At 41.7% G+C, this 16,876-nt stretch overlaps 2 long non-coding RNA genes across 2 annotated transcripts; both read right to left on the bottom strand.

Moving 5' to 3' along the window:
• Positions 1–3,969: 3,969 nt before the first annotated feature.
• LOC148115306 (uncharacterized) lies at positions 3,970–13,920 on the bottom strand. Its single transcript, XR_015732369.1, has 3 exons — positions 13,870–13,920; positions 10,874–10,940; positions 3,970–4,914 (listed from the first exon to the last, which is right to left on the bottom strand). It is a non-coding gene; the product is annotated as an uncharacterized LOC148115306 (long non-coding RNA).
• A 172-nt stretch (positions 13,921–14,092) lies between these two features.
• LOC148115305 (uncharacterized) lies at positions 14,093–15,958 on the bottom strand. The gene is made up of 2 exons (XR_015732368.1): positions 15,829–15,958; positions 14,093–14,280 (listed from the first exon to the last, which is right to left on the bottom strand). It is a non-coding gene; the product is annotated as an uncharacterized LOC148115305 (long non-coding RNA).
• Positions 15,959–16,876: the final 918 nt, after the last annotated feature.

Genomic DNA, 16,876 nt, shown 5'->3' with positions numbered 1-16,876 from the left:
GTACCTCTTCCTGTACTTAATGGAGGGCCTTAGTGGTCCCACTAGGTCCATATGCACTAGTTGAAAGATCGAATTGGTTGTGCGCACTGATTTTTTTGGTCTTGGTTTGGTTTTTAGTTTGGAGCTCTTACAAATAGAGCACTCGAGATAGTTCTCACAATTCTTTATTTTTATACCTTCAGAGCATTCCAACATTTTCTGTACCACAGGGAAGCTAATGTGTCCTAGCTTCCTGTGCAGCAGGTGGGCGCAGTTGTCGTGCATCAGCTTTCCTATCGCTGGTTTCCCCTCCCTGGGTGTCCCCTGCTTACTGGGGCCATTAGTGGTGTGTGCGTGCATGACCCCCTCTACTTCCCCATTCGTGTTGTCTGGGTCATTGGGTCTAACCTCTCGGTGATTGTTTACCTCTGGCTGTTTGTCTCTGGCTGGGTGGAAGAATGGTAATTCTCCACTGACTACTACTTTCCCTATCTTTTTACCCCCTCTGGTTACCTGTGCCTTTCCTTCTTTGAAAATCACCTCGACATCGTTATCCTTGCTCAATTTTAGGGTGGCAAGGATGTTATATGGTATATTTGGTACTAATAGTACTCCCTTTATTACACCTATCCCTGGCACGTATGCGTTACCTTTGCCTGTTACTTGTACGTTGTTCTGGTTGGCCACTTTTATTACAAAGCTCTCTCCTGTAAAAGAGGTTAGTAAGTTGCGGTCATGTGTGGTATGGTTAGTGGCCCCTGAGTCCAGCAGCCATGTGCCTTCCTCCCTGTCCTGACCTATGTGTCGTTCCTGATCTCCTATGCCATACAGTGATCCAGAGTGGCTCTCCCTGGAGCTGTCTCTGTGATCTCTCCTGTCCCTGGGGCTAGGGGAATCCCTGCGCCTGTATCTGACCTCTGGTGAGCGTCCGCTGGTATGTCTTGCTCTTTGCTCTGGTCTGTCCCTTCTATGTGCCCTGTCCCCTGCGTTTCTAGGACAGTCCCTTTTGTAGTGGTTTCTTGACCCACATATATAGCATTCTGTGTGGCTGTGGTTCTTATCCTGTGGCTCAACCTTCCTGCTGGGTCTTTGCTCCCTGCGGCTTAGTGAGCGGTCCTTTCTGATGCTATCCTCAGCTATAAGTTTGCTTGTTAGTAAATCCAGTGAGAGCCTCCCTGTCCCTAGGTTGTCTATCTGTGTAATGAAGGTGTCCCAACTGGGGTCTAGGGAATTTACTATGATGCTTATCATGGTCCTCTCACTTATGACCTCCCCCCTTTGTGTCAGCTGGGCCCTGGTGTTGTTTAGAGATAACAGATGCTCGCTCATTGGGGTCCCTGCCTTAAGTTTGGTGGCATAAAACTCTCTGGATAGCCTGGTGGTGCTGGCTACGCTTTGGCAGTAGAATAGTTTGTGCATTCTCTGTATTATCTCTAGGGCCGTCAGGTGGTGACTAATGCTGGGGTAAATGCTGGGGGTAATGCTGGCAATGACAATACAGTATGCTTTGTGGTGAATGCAATCTAGTTCAAAAGTCCAGGGTTTTTCTGGGGGGTCTGTAACCATGGACAATAGGTCTTCCTTTAGCAGGGTGGCCTGGAGCTGTTGGTTCCAGTCCAGGAAATTCTCCCCATCTAGTTTTAGTTTGGGAAAGTCACTTGGTAAATTCCCTGAATTGTAAGTTAGATTACTTACATTATGTCGCTGTCCATGGTTCCTTACATAAGGATACTCACAATAAGGCAGAGGAACGACTGTGGCGAGTCTGAACTGACTTGTCTCTATGTGCTTGCGTCGGTGTAGCTCTATGTCTTGTTCCGTTTCTCTTGCAGGGGCGTGCTGCGCATGCGCGAAGTTCATTTCTCCCCAGTCGCCGTGGAGTGAGGAGCTCGTCCATGCTGCTCCCGGGTGGAGGCCCCAATCCTCCGGATGGGCCTTCAGTTCCTTTGCGGTCGGCCTCGCTTGCTCGGGATCGTCGCGGATCGCCGTCTGGAGCCTTGGGAAGCGGTGAGGATCGTCGGTGGATGTTGGAAGTCCCGTTGGAGTCGCGAGCGGTTCCGGATGGCCCGGTCTCGTGCGGATGTCGTCTGTGAGTGTCGGGCCGATCCCCCTGCCCGCCGATGGCCTTGTGGTCCATGGATCTGGTCCCGGTCGCCGGTCCGGTGAGTAGTCCCATCGCCCTTGGTGTCCCCTCTTTGTGGGTAGGCTCTTCAGGGGATTTGGGTGGCCCTGGGTCCATGCGATGGCGGTCATTTCCCCGGGGTGGGCGTCGGTGCCGGCCCCCTTCGTGCTAGGGTACCCCTTGCGTTTTGGCCTGGCACCGGTGTGCGTAGTCGGTATTTTCACCTTGTCCCCTAGGGCCGCAGCGATTAGCTCGACGGCCTTATTGACTTCGGGCTCGGTAGGTGAGTCAGTAGGTTTCGGCTTGGGGTTTTTTTGTCTTTTTCGGTAGTTTTGATCGGTTGTTTTTGGGTAGGCCCCGATTCCCGCCATTGGATTTGAATCCCGGGAGTCCATTGGTGGGTGGTCGGCCATCTTTGATGACGCTGCCTCCCAAGATGGCCGCCGCGGAAAGGGCGCGAAGTCTCCTTCGGCCTTTTCGGAGGGTTTTTTGTGGGGGAAATCTTCCCTTACCGGATCTTCGTCGCTGTAATCGGATTCGTCTTCATCTTCCTCACTCGCTGCTTCGCAGCCTTTGATCAGGCTTCGGAGTTCCGCGATGAGGTCGGTGTTGCTTTGTGACGAATCTATCAGCTCCAGGAGTTTTCCTTTTAGGTCGTGCATCTCTTCTTTAGAGGTTTCATGCTTCGTCCACCCCTCGTTGCTTCTGGCCGGGGTGGATGGGTGTTGGAGTAGGCCGCTCGTCTGTGGTGCCTCTCCTTGCGTGGTTTCGGGTTGGGCAGATCGTTCTGCCATCTTCTTGGTGAATGCTCTGGTGTTCACCCTATCTGTCGTGGTCCTTTGCATGCTGTGGAGTATTAGGATTGGGCTATCCAACCATCCTCTGCTACCATATTGTTAAATGTGCTTGAGGATCTTGCCCAATAACTCCATAGACAGATGTTCATTAGATCAATTATCTTTTATTGATTAAGCATCTTATCATTACAGGTACAAGTCTGGAACTGCTGCAGGACCGCATGGCGGGCCCTTAAGTACCCCCCTGGGCGTGGCTAAGGTAAGGAGGGGTTATTGGGTTAGGGTGGACCTTGGGGGCTGGCTTGTCCAGCCCCCCTGCCTCTAGTTCTGAGCCAGAGGCAAGGCATTTATTCATGACATTTTAGGTATGACGTTTTAATTTACTATAAGCCATTTCAAGTTTATAGAAAATGGAAAAGGATAATATTAAACAAAACGCTTTTTCTTCAAGTGATCCAAATTACTGGAAGAATTCAGTTAACAACTACAACTCCTCTAAAGTAACAACAACAACAGAGAAGTCATTGATCCCAGACAACTGGAAACACAACTTATGCAATACTCTGGTATTGAGTAGGAAAAACGGTGGCATTCTTGTGGGTGATGCCAACTTTTATCAAACATTTCCGAAAAGATGGCAATAATGTCTCTTTGCAAAGCAGGCCATTTTTCTCTCAGGGCAAATTTTACTTGATAAGCCAGACAAATTACACCCAATGTTAAACCAGATCAACAAATCAAACACAGAACTACCTGAAAGGCATTGTTGAATACCCTGGGTTGGCAATTGTTCTGTCATTTCTGCCCCAGATTCAGAAAACGCCCTTGGCTGACTCTTGCTTTAGTGAAAACAAGCAGAGAACATGCCAAGAAGCAGATTTGGAACAGATCAAGCTCAACATCATTCTCAACCAGCTGTTTGTGGTCACCCCCTGCTCTATCATTTATTTTAAAAAAAGAACTTGCAAAGCTGCAATTCTGGCTTTGCTTAGACAGCAGGTTTTAGATTGTTAGCAACAAGAGCCCTGGAGATGGGCTAGCTTCATTGACTACAAATGCAAATGAATGTACCTTTCTCTGTACACGGCTGATTAATGAATCCAGGTTGTTGTTGATTTGTTTCTTACTACCAAGCAGTAGAGAATGTTGTTTGTCACAGAGAAAGGTAGAATTGCTCAGAAAAAAGAAGAAGAAAAGTAGAGCAGATGATTTGCAAGTAGAATTAAAGTTTTCTCAAAAGAGCCAATCTATTCATTTTTAATGTTCATTTCAATGTTCCCTCCAAAAGGGGAGATGGAGGAAAAGCTATATACAAAGAGGTGACAAACTCAGTATGATAGATGAGACACTTTTGCAAATTCATTATATATAAGTTGGGATTGTAAGAATCCAATAAATGTCACTAAAGGGGTTTCTGAATTTGGTTACAGATAGCTAAAGAGCATAATCTAGTGAGGCATAAATCACAGATTGTTGGGCCAGCATTGAATGAAAACTCTTGAGTAGGTTGACTGGTGAATCAAGTCATTCGTAGACCATTGACAGTGTTCAGAAGTTCTTCTATTTGAAAATTTTTATTAAGTTATAGAGTATTATAAAATACAAAATACAAAAGTAGATAGAAGAACAATGGGGGGAGGGGGAAGTGAAGTGAGGAAAGATGGGGGGGGAGAAAAAGAAGCATTGATTTCCTACTCTCTCTGTTACAGTAAAATAAGGCATTAACATCAAATCACCGCCTTTTGCTTTTCCATAGTAGTATGAACAAGTCATTTCTATAAGGATCTATCAGTCTAATTGGTAAAACCCAAAGTCAAACTTACATTCTTTTCCACATCAAGCACGAAGTTCAGAAGCGGTTTCCATGTGGAAACAAAAGTACTTATGTTCTTTTCTTTAATCAAAGTAGTTTTTCCATTTCTGCCAATCAACTTCTGCAAACCAGTTCTTCTATATAAGGAATACAATTTCAACGCAGATCTACTGGATTTACAATTTGCGGCATTGTTCCACACACTGAAAATAATTTTTAAAACCACAGTTATATAAAAGGTTTGGATGGAAGCTGTAATTTTTACAGATCAATTATTGGGTGATAATAATGAGTTTTTCAACATTTCCTATGTTGGATAAATATCATTTGTCAATTGCCACCAATTTGTAGTGTTTACAACATCTGCCGATATCTTGATTTAGATCAACATTTTCAGTTCAGAGATACTTAAAATTATTAGAAATGATTACAATTACTTTTGAAAACAAAAAAAGCCCACAATTAATCTTGTTATTGATCATTGTTTGATATGTAAATTTTAAACACTAAATGGAATAAGAAATTGGAAATCACCATTTTGTCAAAAAAAAAAAAAAGGAACCATCAATGTCTTTCAAAACATTCAATTTAGACCATGCAAGAAAACATCAGACTTATTGGCCAATTGAATTTGTAGGGAAAGCAACAAGTAAATCATCATATTCTTAGAGAAGCAATGAAAACAGCACTTCATTAAAACTACTTTTTGCAATGTGTAAAATTGTTATATTCGAAGAAATCATTACATATATTAATCTGACTTTGAGACAGGGTGCAATATACTTGATATCTATAAAAAAAACCTATGCACCTGTACATGGAAATTGATTGCAGGTGAATAGAAGTAGATTCTCTATGCCATTCTTATTCTAAAAGATTTATCCTTCCATGCTGGAAAAATAAATTTACGACCCCAGTTACTCAGTGGATTAAAGACCGGATGTTACTTAGACATATGAGAAAATTGCTTGCAGACATACTTTTTGTTTTGAAGTTTATGATGAAATATGGTAATTCTTTATCAAAACAGTTACCTGAAACTTTAGATGCACATATACAGTACACGAATGAGAAGCATGTACGTTTGTTTGTGTGTGTGTGCGTTTTATGCTTTGCTTTTTCTTCTATTTTTTCTTCTTCTATTTTTATTTTTATTATTATTTATTCAATTTATATACCGCCCTTCTCCTATTGGACTCAGGGCGGTCCACAGCCAAGGATAAAAAACATACCAATACAAAATTTAAAATCAATTAAAAGAATTATACAGCTTTGGCCCACAATTTAAAACAATCCAATTAAAACCCAATTTACAGTTAAAAAGCTAAAAAACTAAAAAGAGCTAAAAAAAGGGTGGGGGGGTTTCACGCCAGCCCTGCTTGATGGAAAAGTTTTTAGGGCACGGGGAAAGGCCCGGAGATCTGGTATCCTTCGTATCTCCGGGGGCAAATCATTCCAGAGGGCAGGTGCTGCCACAGAGAAGGCCCTCCTCCTGGGGGTCGCCAGCCAACATTGCCTGGCTGACGGCACCCTGAGGAGTCCCTCTCTGTGGGAGCGTACTGGTCGGTGGGAGGCTATCGACGGTAGAAGGCGGTCTCACAAATACACAGGTCTGATGCCATGGAGCGCTTTAAAGGTGGTAACCAACACCTTGAAGTGCCTTGATAGTACAGTGGTTTAATGCACCCTGTTATTAACACAGCTGCCTGCAATTTCTGCTGGTTCGAATCTCTCCAAGGCTCAAGGTTGACTCAGCCTTCCATCCTTTCTAAGGTAGGTGAAATGAGGACCCAGTTTGTGGGGGCAATAAGCTGACTTTGTATAAAATATACAAAAGAATGAAGGCTATTGCTTAACGAATTGTAAGCCGCCCTGAGTCTCCGGAGAAGGGCGGCATATAAATCAAATTAAAAACAAAAACAAAAACCGGAAGACAACTGGAAGCCAATGCAGCTCATGCAGGAGAGGCATCACATGGGAGCGCCTTCTTGCTCCCATAATCCCCTGCGTGGCCGCATTCTGCACCAGTTGGAGCCTCCGGGTGCTCCTCAAGGGGGGCCCCATGTAGAGAGCATTGCAGTAGTCCAGGCGGGAAGTGACGAGCGCCTGAGTGACTGTGCGTAAGGAGTCCCGATCCAGAAAGGGCCGCAACTGGCAAATCAGGCGGACCTGATGAAAAGCCCCCCTGGCCACCGCCATCATATGCTCTTCCAAAGACAGCCGTATATCCAGGAGGACGCCCAAGTTGCGAGCCCTCTCTGTGGGGGCCAATGATTCACCCCCAATAGCCAGCGTTGGCACCAGCTGTCTATATCGGGACGCCGGAAGCCACAGCCACTCAGTCTTGGAAGGGTTGAGTCGAAGCCTGTTATTCCCCATCCAGATCTGCACGGCCTCCAGGCACCGGGACATCACTTCAAGGACATCGTTGGGATGGCCTGGAGTGGAGATGTACAGCTGCGTATTATCAGCGTACTGATGGAACTCCACCCCAAAGCCACGGATCTCACCCAGCGGCTTCACATAAATGTTTAACAGAAGGGGCGAGAGGACCGACCCTTGCGGCACCCCACAAACGAGGCGCCTCGGGGTTGACCTCTGCCCCCCTGCCAACACCGACTGCGACCGGTCAGAGAGATAGGAGGAGAGCCACTGCAAAATGGTGCCCCCCACTCCCAACCCCTCCATTTCATTGAATAAAGACTAAAATGAAATGAAATGAAACTAAACAGTTTGAAGGATGGAAGAGAAAGAATGAGAGCAAAACAGGTATAAAGGGAGGTAAAGAGAGAACAAGCTGACATCAGGAGCAAAGGTAGAAGTCAAACATGCAAATTTGCTATTACTGCCTCTCTGAGAGCAATAAGGAACTGCTGGTTTTAAACACACCCACCGAGAACCAGTCTGCTGTATCAGTTCAGGTTTTGGATCAAAATCTAGTCCAGAGGTCTTCAAACTTGGCAGCTTTAAGACTTGTGGACTTCAACTCCCAGCTGGCTGGAGAATTCTGGGAGTTGAAGTCCACAAGTTTTAAAGCTGCCAAGTTTGAAGACCTCTGATCTAGCCCATCCTTTGGGCCAATGACACTCTCTGCCCAATCTACCTCACGGAACCATTGTTGGGAAAAAGAAGGAGAGGAAACACTGCTTTGAGCTGCTGTTACCTGTGATTAATTACCTGTGTTTGGGGATTATGTGTGTGGGACCTGGTCTTTGGGTGTCAAGTAAATTTCGTTGTATGTGTATACTGTGTATACACATACAATGACAATAATGTATTATTAATGTAATGAATAAATAATCAATATAACAATAGCAATAGCACTTAAACTTATAAATATACCGCTTCACAGTGCTTTACAACCCTCTCTAAGCGGTTTACAGTGTCAGCTTATTGCCCCCAACAATCTTGGTCCTCATTTAATTGACCTCGGAAGGATGGAAGGCTAAGTCAATCTTGAGCCTAGTGAGATTTGAACTGCCAAATTGCACGCAGCCAGCAGGCAGTAGAAATAGCCTGCAGTACTACATTCTAATCACTGTGCCAATAATATACAGGTTATCCTTGACTTACAACTACAATTGGGATCACAAGTTTGGTTGTTAAGTAATTTTATGACCATTTTTACTATGGTCATTAAGCAAATCATCATGGTTACTAAATGAATACATGAATTACATTGTCATTAAGCAATCCAGCTTCCCCAATTTACTCTGCTTGTCCGAAGCTGATAAGGAAGGTCGCAAATTGTGATCGTGTTGACTGCAAGGCACGCTGTAATCGTAAATGTCAGCCAGTTGCCAGACACCTGAATTGTGATTATGTGATCGCAGGGGTGGTATAATGGTTGTTACTTCAAGATTGGGTGATAAATCAAACCATTGTTAAACAAATTGTCGTTAAAGTCAAGGATTACTTGTACAAGATTCCTTCTGCCTTGTATGCCACACAGGTTTTTTTCCCTGAATTGAGCCTCACTGTATTTGTTTAATATCTTATTATGTAATTCACCCTTGGAGAGTTTGTATTTAATTGAAGGGTGGCATCTAACTGCTGTAATTACACTCTTACACGCTTGTAGGAGGAGATGAGAACCAATACATAATGAAACAAGGAAACTGGGAAGAAAAATACCTCAGTGGAGATGACAGCAATTCTCACAGTACTGTCTTATGTCTAAGTATATTTATCCGTGTTGTATGGCTAGTATTATTAACTTTCCCATCTTCTTTACTACACACTTATTGGTATCATTATATTATTATTACTCTGTTGTTTTGCATGTACATTGAGAGCTGCTGTACTGGAGACAAATTACTGGTGTGTCTAATCACACTTGGCCAAATAAAGCTCTCCTCTCCTCTCCTCTCCTCTCCTCTCCTCTCCTCTCCTCTCCTCTCCTCTCCAAAAAGTGTTATCAAACTATCTCTTCCCTTTTCCAGGTTGAAAACTTCACATTTCAATTCGAGACAACACAAGTTCAGTGCAAATTCAACACTAGTATGTTTTATGAGTGGTAGCCCCAGTGTTGAACTCTTACTGCAATTGTTAAGTGATTATTTTGGAGTAACTCTGTCAATAAAATCATGGTCTACTCTACAAACTCTTCTACTCGATTTTCAGGCAGGGCTGTACTTCTCAAGAAATTCCAAAATCTTACCTTTGGACATGAATTTCATTTTCCAAGGAATATTCCAGTCTCTGGCTATGATAATTAAGCCTGACACCTAGAGAACTTTATTTTTAATTTAAAAAGCCAAACAAAAATACAAAAATAACTGATCTTCAGAACGTCAAAGTGTTCTGTTTCTGTAGGATCCAGCCATTTTCTGCACATTAATTTTCCAAATCAGGGGTGGTTGATAGTATTCTGGATGAAATAGGTCATGTGAAGGCTGGACTGCTAAATGTTAATCTTACATTCGCACATCTGGCTAGCAGAAGACCAGCAAAGCTTGTCTGTTTCTTTTTACTCCACAAACTATAAGCATTCCACATCTTCTAACTGGTCAATACAAAAGCATTAGATAACTGAAAAAGTGTTTAACGAGTTATTCACATTACAGAATGCATTCAACAAACATGCACTGTAAGTTGATGATAGCATCTTGTAAGAACACCAGATCTTCAAACGGTTCATTCCTAAATGATGTCTTCTGAAATGGTGCAAAAGTGGTGGTTGTCTCAACATTTCCTCCACATCTTCTTGTAGCTGCACTGCATGTTGCTGGGTGATTATGATTCCCCCATCGCCTGTATTATCCATAAAGAAACATCTCCCAAAACAAGATAGAAAATTAAAATTGTATTGGAGGCACTGTGGGTCATTAGAATAATGGGAAACCTATGGAACCAGCACTTTTCATTTTGCATTATTTATCCAGCAGCAATAATTGACTTTTTTATCTGGTGAGAATTCTCAGCCATACTAGTTGCCGCTTCCACAACTGTAGTACATTCCAGTCTTAGAGCAAAAACGTGTTTATGACTATGAATTGATAACCACTCCTTGGAACTTACTTTTTAAAGCCAGATATATTCCACCAACTTTTTAGTCCATCCTTACCTCTGTTCTATATGGCCCTTAGGCTTCCCATTATTTCTGGCTACAAGCCTATGCTAAAAAAGAGGCCTGGGGACCTTCATGGGCCATTGCTTCTAAAGCCTTGTTCTTTAGAAGATAACTTTGAAGCTAGAGTGGATGTCCTGGTTGACTGGAACCAGGAACATCTGGACATCCTCGTGTTTTGTCAGGAGCAGAACAGTATTTATGCTTTTGCTCTTCAGCAGAAGGTCCCCAACAAACTTTTTTCTTTCCAGACATTAAGCAGAAAGGCCTCTTAAATGACTTTTTCAGACACTGCAGGCATCTGACATTAAACCTGATAGAGAAGTGGAGGGAAAGCTGCTTTTCCAAGACATAATTCTTGCCAAAAGGGGGAAAAAAGCATGTGGAGTCTGGTTCCTCCAATTGTTTCCTTTCTTGCCTCATGAAATAAGAAGCCTCCAACTCACTGGGCCTCAGCCAAATCCTAAATGATTTGGAACATTACGGGGCTGCACAAATTTGTTTGGAGAAGGCAATTTCTGTCTATTTTTTGTTTTTACTGACTATAGGAAATCTTTCTTGGTAGAAAAGATCTGGGCTTTTGCAAACTTTACCTCAAGATGACTTCTGTCTCTGACATATTATTTAGAGTCAAATCTTCTCCTTTCAACTTGCCCGACACTAGATGAACAAAAATGCAATGAATACATTAAATTATACTCCAGGATACAAACAGAGAGAGTAGAAACCTCTATCTTGGAAGATATTATTGGCTCTATCATGGCAGTCTTCTTTTTTGAGACAGGTGTCCAGCTATATTTTCTGACCTTCAATGGGGAAATAGCAGGGAGGAGGCAATATATGCAAAGATACTAGCAGAAAACCATCTCGGTCTTTCTAGGAAATTGTACATCACAATTCTGATTTTTTTCCCTTTCATCTATCCATTCGGAACCCGATATTAAACTTTTAAAAAACAATTTATATATTTAACACATGTATATGGCTGCCTGCCCCATGTCACATACATGATTGGGTGGCTGACAAACTGTTGAAACAATTTTTGTCTAGCTCAGATGCAACTTCCTAAGGATAAGGAGAGTACTAGTAATAGAATGCTAAAAATGTTACTTCAGATTTTGTGAATTGGAACAAAAATCTCTGAACTGCAAATCTGTCAAGAATAACAGATTGGGACTTGGCACTCTGATGCATTGGCTTTAACTCCTTGCTCCCCGGCTATGGCCCCAACAACAAAATCAACCTTTCCAAAAAAGAGGAATTGGTCAGGAAAGAATTATTACTTAAACGATTGCTGGGCCTTTGCATCTCCTAACCACAGCACAAATATCTTTTGGCAACATGGTTCTTTGGTGTCCTAATGATCTAATGTTTACCTCATCTCCAACTAATGGGAGGCTTAAATTGTGGAATACCAGTGTTAAAGTTGTATTTTCTTTCTTTTTCCAATGGTGTCCCAAAGCCACTTCAAACTATTTAAATGCTATTAGTTTTGTTACACATTATCTTGGAGAAAAGCCAGTGCCTGTGGTGATTTAAAATGGATAAATGGAGGCAATGGAAGCAAGTACAGATCTGTAATAGGGATAGCACATATCATGCTTCTATAGTTTTCTGACAATCCATCTCAGCAGAGATGCAAGGTTATATGATGATTTATGGAGACAGATCCATGTTTGTTCTATTTGAAGTGAGAAACTGCCTAGATCAGCATCCCCTAAATTGGTTTGAATGGAGCCAAAAGATCTGTTGAAGTACAATTTCCAGCATCCCTTTATTATCAAACATGATAGGGTTTGATGATACTATTACCAAACATGATAGGGGTGATGGTGACTGCATTTTGAAAGCAAAACAACTTCCTTGCCAAATAAAATAAATTAGAGAAGTCTATACTGAATTTTCTCTTTGATCTGCTAGTTATCCCTACAAAAAATCCACACTCCATGAATCAACCAATGCCCTACGTTCAGTGACAACTCTTTTGAGCATGGGATAAGGAAGGTTTTTATCAGATGTTCTTGAGTGGCTCCACATTCAGATGAAAGAAACAAATGCAAATGAAAGTAACAAAAGTGGAGAACCAGATCCAGAGAGCTGCTTACAGTGTGTTGTTAAGATCTGGACCTTGAACAGCAACAGAAGGCTTCTTGCCAGAAATATTTGTTTGGATGTGGTCATAAACGAAGTATTATTTTGTAGAATAAATATATCAAGGCCAATGGGGAGCACTCCTTGAAATATAATAAGGAAGGAAGGTAGGTAAATTTGAATCTACAAATTACAGGGTTTTAACAAGCCTTAGAAAATGTTTACCATGTTGGTTCTCTGAGGGTAATGCATAAAATCTGTGAACCTTGGGTACCTCTATTGATTATTTAATGTTTTAACATTCTCTGTTATCAGCCCTTCAAAGTAGGCAAAGGCATGAAGAAAGCTTGGCAGAAGAGGTTTCTGAAACGCTCTTCATTGTTATAGAATAGAATTACAGAATCTTGAAAGCCTCTCAGTTTTTCTCTGCTACATCTTATACCAAACAAAATCAAGGCAGGATTATTTTGAGTTTCTTTCAAATGCTGGCCTCTTTTTCTGGATGGAGTGGTCTTTTCTGAAAGTCCTCCTTTTATTATTTGCTCATTCCTTTCCCATTCCCATTGCCAGATCCCTATTTCATCACATCTAAATGGCAGGGTTTTTTTTTGACATACAGGTATCAATTTTATTCAAATTCTGCCTCCCTTTGCTTAGGCAATGAATTTATTTTTTATTCCACCTTTATTATTTTTATAAATAACTCAAAGCAGTAAACGTACCTAATACTCCTTCCTCTTCCTATTTTCCCCACAACAACCATCTTGTGAGGTGGGTTAAGAGAGAGGGATTGGCCCAAACTCATCCAGCTGCCTTTCGTGGCTAAGGTGAGACTAGAGCTCAGTCTCCTGATTTCTAGCCTGATGCCTTTTTGTTTGTTTCACTGCATCTTAAACAATACAAACACACTTTCCTGGTATTTTGATCAGTTTTAGCAAAGGCATTGTCCAATTTGCTTTGTACATCTTCTGTTCCTAAAGTACCCTGGAAAATAACTAGAAATGGGTGGTAGTACTGCACCAACTTCAGATTTTGGGAAAGCCATCTGCTCATCAATGAGCAGATACATTAAAATTCTGAATATAACCATATTGTGAGGATTCCTGTACAGCTAAATTTGGGATTTTAACTGTTCAGAGACTACAAGTTATTTCAGATTAGATCAGTGGTGGGTTGCCCCCGATTCGGACGGTTCGCAAGAACCGGTAGTAAAACCAGCGGGAGGCCCCGCCCACCACCCCGGATGTTATCATCGGCAATCTGCATATGCGCAGAAGCTTCTGCACATTACGCAGAAGCAAGGCACATGCGGGATCCCATTGCGAACCAGTAGTAAAGGTAAGTAGAACCCATACCTGGATTAGATATAATGTCAGCTGTAGCTACAGGCAATAGTAATTCTTGGAATATAATAAATGAATGCTGTATCTTCTGTCCAGCCACATATACAGATGAGCTTGCTGACATTTTCTTTTGAAACAGGATAAAAATGGTTTACCTGATAACATCTTGTCTTCTGCATGTTTATTAAAAGCTTTGCCTCAGTTATTCTATAACAACAAATGGCTGCAATGATGGTTAGCCTTAAACAGAGAGACTGCTGTATTGTGTTACAGAAATCCCACCTGTTGCTTTAAACATTGATTTAAAGACACAGTGGGCTGTACAAGATGTGGCTTCCAATCTACAAGTAAGTGAATGTTGCTTCTACTTCCAGTCAGTTGATGGTGCGGCTGAGTCTTTTAATTGTACTGGATCCCAGCTTCCTTCTGTTGTGATGGCAAGGATGCTGCCAACTGGTTGGCAGGAATCACCTTGGGGTTAGGGGAGAATTCAGTTTGTTTCCCCTAAGGATCGAAATCATATCTGGCGATGCCCAAGTTCTTCAGCAAATGTGTTCCAACACTCTCTAGTTAAAACATGTAATAGAAAGTTGGGAAATTACAAAATGCATACTTTCTACCTAAATTGGATTATTTTCTCCATGCCAAAGAAGACTAATGTTTTGCTCATTGCAGAAAGGCTGCTTCATTGCCAGACAGAATGAATAATCGCAAACAGAAGAGGTCCCTGGAGTATCTTTAACATACTTTTTTCCAGTGTGTATCCAATCTCTGTATAATAGGGAGGCCTACCAAGGCAGAGAAAATGACTACAAAGGGAGCTTAAGCCTTTCAGAAATTAAGCACTAGAGAGATGGAGAAATGTAAACAAAAATGGAAGAATTACCTTTAAAAGCAACAAAGTGCTTCTTACCTTGAAAGAAAAGCCAAGTGCTGATTATACTTGATTATACACTAACATGGCTTCTGTTTTTCAATTTTTTAAGATGCTTTCCTATCTACTGCATATGATACAGGCTCCAATTACACTGATTAGGAAAGGAAAGCTTTCCAAGGCTATATGACAGCTTCTGTAAGTTTCTTTAAAGTATACAGTGACACTAATCTTTTTAAAAGATAGATGAAATTGGCAGTTTGTGCACTGTGCAGTAAAGGAACAAACTACAATAGATGCTATTCTTCCCTTCCAGCTAAGTTTGAATGAGAAAGAAGCCAGGAGTGAATATTGATTGGAAATTCAAATAGACAACAAAGCTGAAAGGAGGCAGACTGCTCAAACTATGACTCCAAATACCTACTGAATCTCTTTTTCATATCGATGAGACTGGCAGTGCTACAGCTGTGGCTGTATAATCAACATGTTTGTCCTTGAAACACAGAGATGGGTAGCAAAAACTTGTTCTCTAAAAAAGCAGAGGAACTGGGGAAGGCAATAGAAGCAGATTTTAAAAGTGCCACCAAGCTATTCTCGTAGAGCAGCAATCTTTTGCAAACAAGGTTTTCTGGCAGATAGTGTTACACAGTTAGACATTCACTTTCTCATCTCTAGTAGTGCCCCAAAGATGTCTCTCATTCAAATGAACAACTGGGAAAGTTCTAATTTTGCTTTAGGGAAAATTGCTGGTGCTCAGAAGAATATATTGAAATTTGGAACAAAGTAGCCTGTAGTATACAGAAAGGTGTATATCCCTAAAACAAGTCTAAATATATATCTTATTTTTTAAAAAAACCAAAGAAGGTCATGTCTAGGGGGAAAGAATGAAAACAGAACCGTTAGCCTTCCATTTTGGGACTAAAGCCCCTAGGCCAGGGGTGGGCAAATGTGGCTCTTTTACAACCTGTGAACTTCAACTCCCAGAATTCCTGAGCCAGCTTGGCTGTCTCAGGAATTCTGGGGGTTGAAGTCCACAGGTTGTAAAAGAGCCCACCCCTGCCCTAGGCCAATCTAAGACTGATGTATAAGATTGGATCTGTCAATATCACATTCCTCTTTCAAAGCAAACAACAAACTGCCCAGCTTTCTGAGGGCCCAGTTTAACTCTTCTGGTCTTCCCTACAATTCACACAATACAACTCAGAGAGACTGACCAGAGGAAAATATACAAAGTTCTCACTTCTTCAGCTGGCAATGCAGGAAGTAAGAGCATTTTGGTTCTCATCCACAGAGGATCAGCCTTTCTACAGCACACCTCCTTTATTGAAAGGAGAAATGGATCCAGGTGAAAGGCTACTCAGGTAGTTTTAGCAGGACAGGATGCTATGGGAACAGGCACTAATTCTTTGTGAATCATGGAGGGACCAACAACCAATCAGAACTTGCCATGTGTCAGCCAGTCATTGGACCTGCTGATTAGAAACCATTCTTACTCATCCAGGTGGGCACAAAAAATACTGTAAAGCATGATCTCCAGTGTAGCACAAATGACTAAATGGCCTAGGGAGGAGGGTAAAGAATTTTGAGGCACAGGTAGGGATTACTTTTGGTTGAAGCAAAAGTCTAGTAAGAGGGAAAAAAAACCTTCCCTGATTTTCAAGTCAAATCAGGGAAGAGTTAGGCCAATTTTAATAAACTAAGAGAAATAATAAGGAAGTTGCCATTAGCAAGAAGGTAACAATGAATGAAAAAAATGTAACAAATGGCTAAGAAAAAGCAGAAGAATTCTTTGCCTCTGTCTTCGCAGAGTGATTTGAAGCTAAAAATGAATACAATAGAAGAGGATACAGGTCAGTAAGGGTGTAATAAAGGAACCTTTAGCTATTCTAAATTATTTTAAGCACCAAGGTCCTGATGAACTACATCCTAGAATTCTGATAGAATTGTCAGAAAACTGTCAGGATCCCTGTCAATTATCTTTGAAGACTCCAGGAAAACTGGGGAGATATCAGATGAGTAGAAAAGAGCAAATATAATCCCTCTCTTCAGGAAAGAAAAAAAAAAAAGGAGCCCAATAATTATCAACCACGGAGTTGAACACAACATCCTAGAAAGATGTTAGAACATGTAATAAAGTTGGCCATATGTTAGAACTTTTGAAGACAATTCTAAGATTGCTAAGAGCCAGTCTGTCAAAAATAAATCATGTAAGGCAAATTTTATCTCCTTCTTTGACAGGTAACTACTCTGATGTACAAGAGGAATGCTGTGGAAACAATCTACTTTGA

This window comes from Pantherophis guttatus, chromosome 2 (assembly GCF_059756535.1).
Source record: "Pantherophis guttatus breed Tessera chromosome 2, ASM5975653v1, whole genome shotgun sequence".
Taxonomy (NCBI): Eukaryota; Metazoa; Chordata; class Lepidosauria; order Squamata; family Colubridae; genus Pantherophis; species Pantherophis guttatus.
This window is presented reverse-complemented; position numbering and strand designations above follow the sequence as displayed.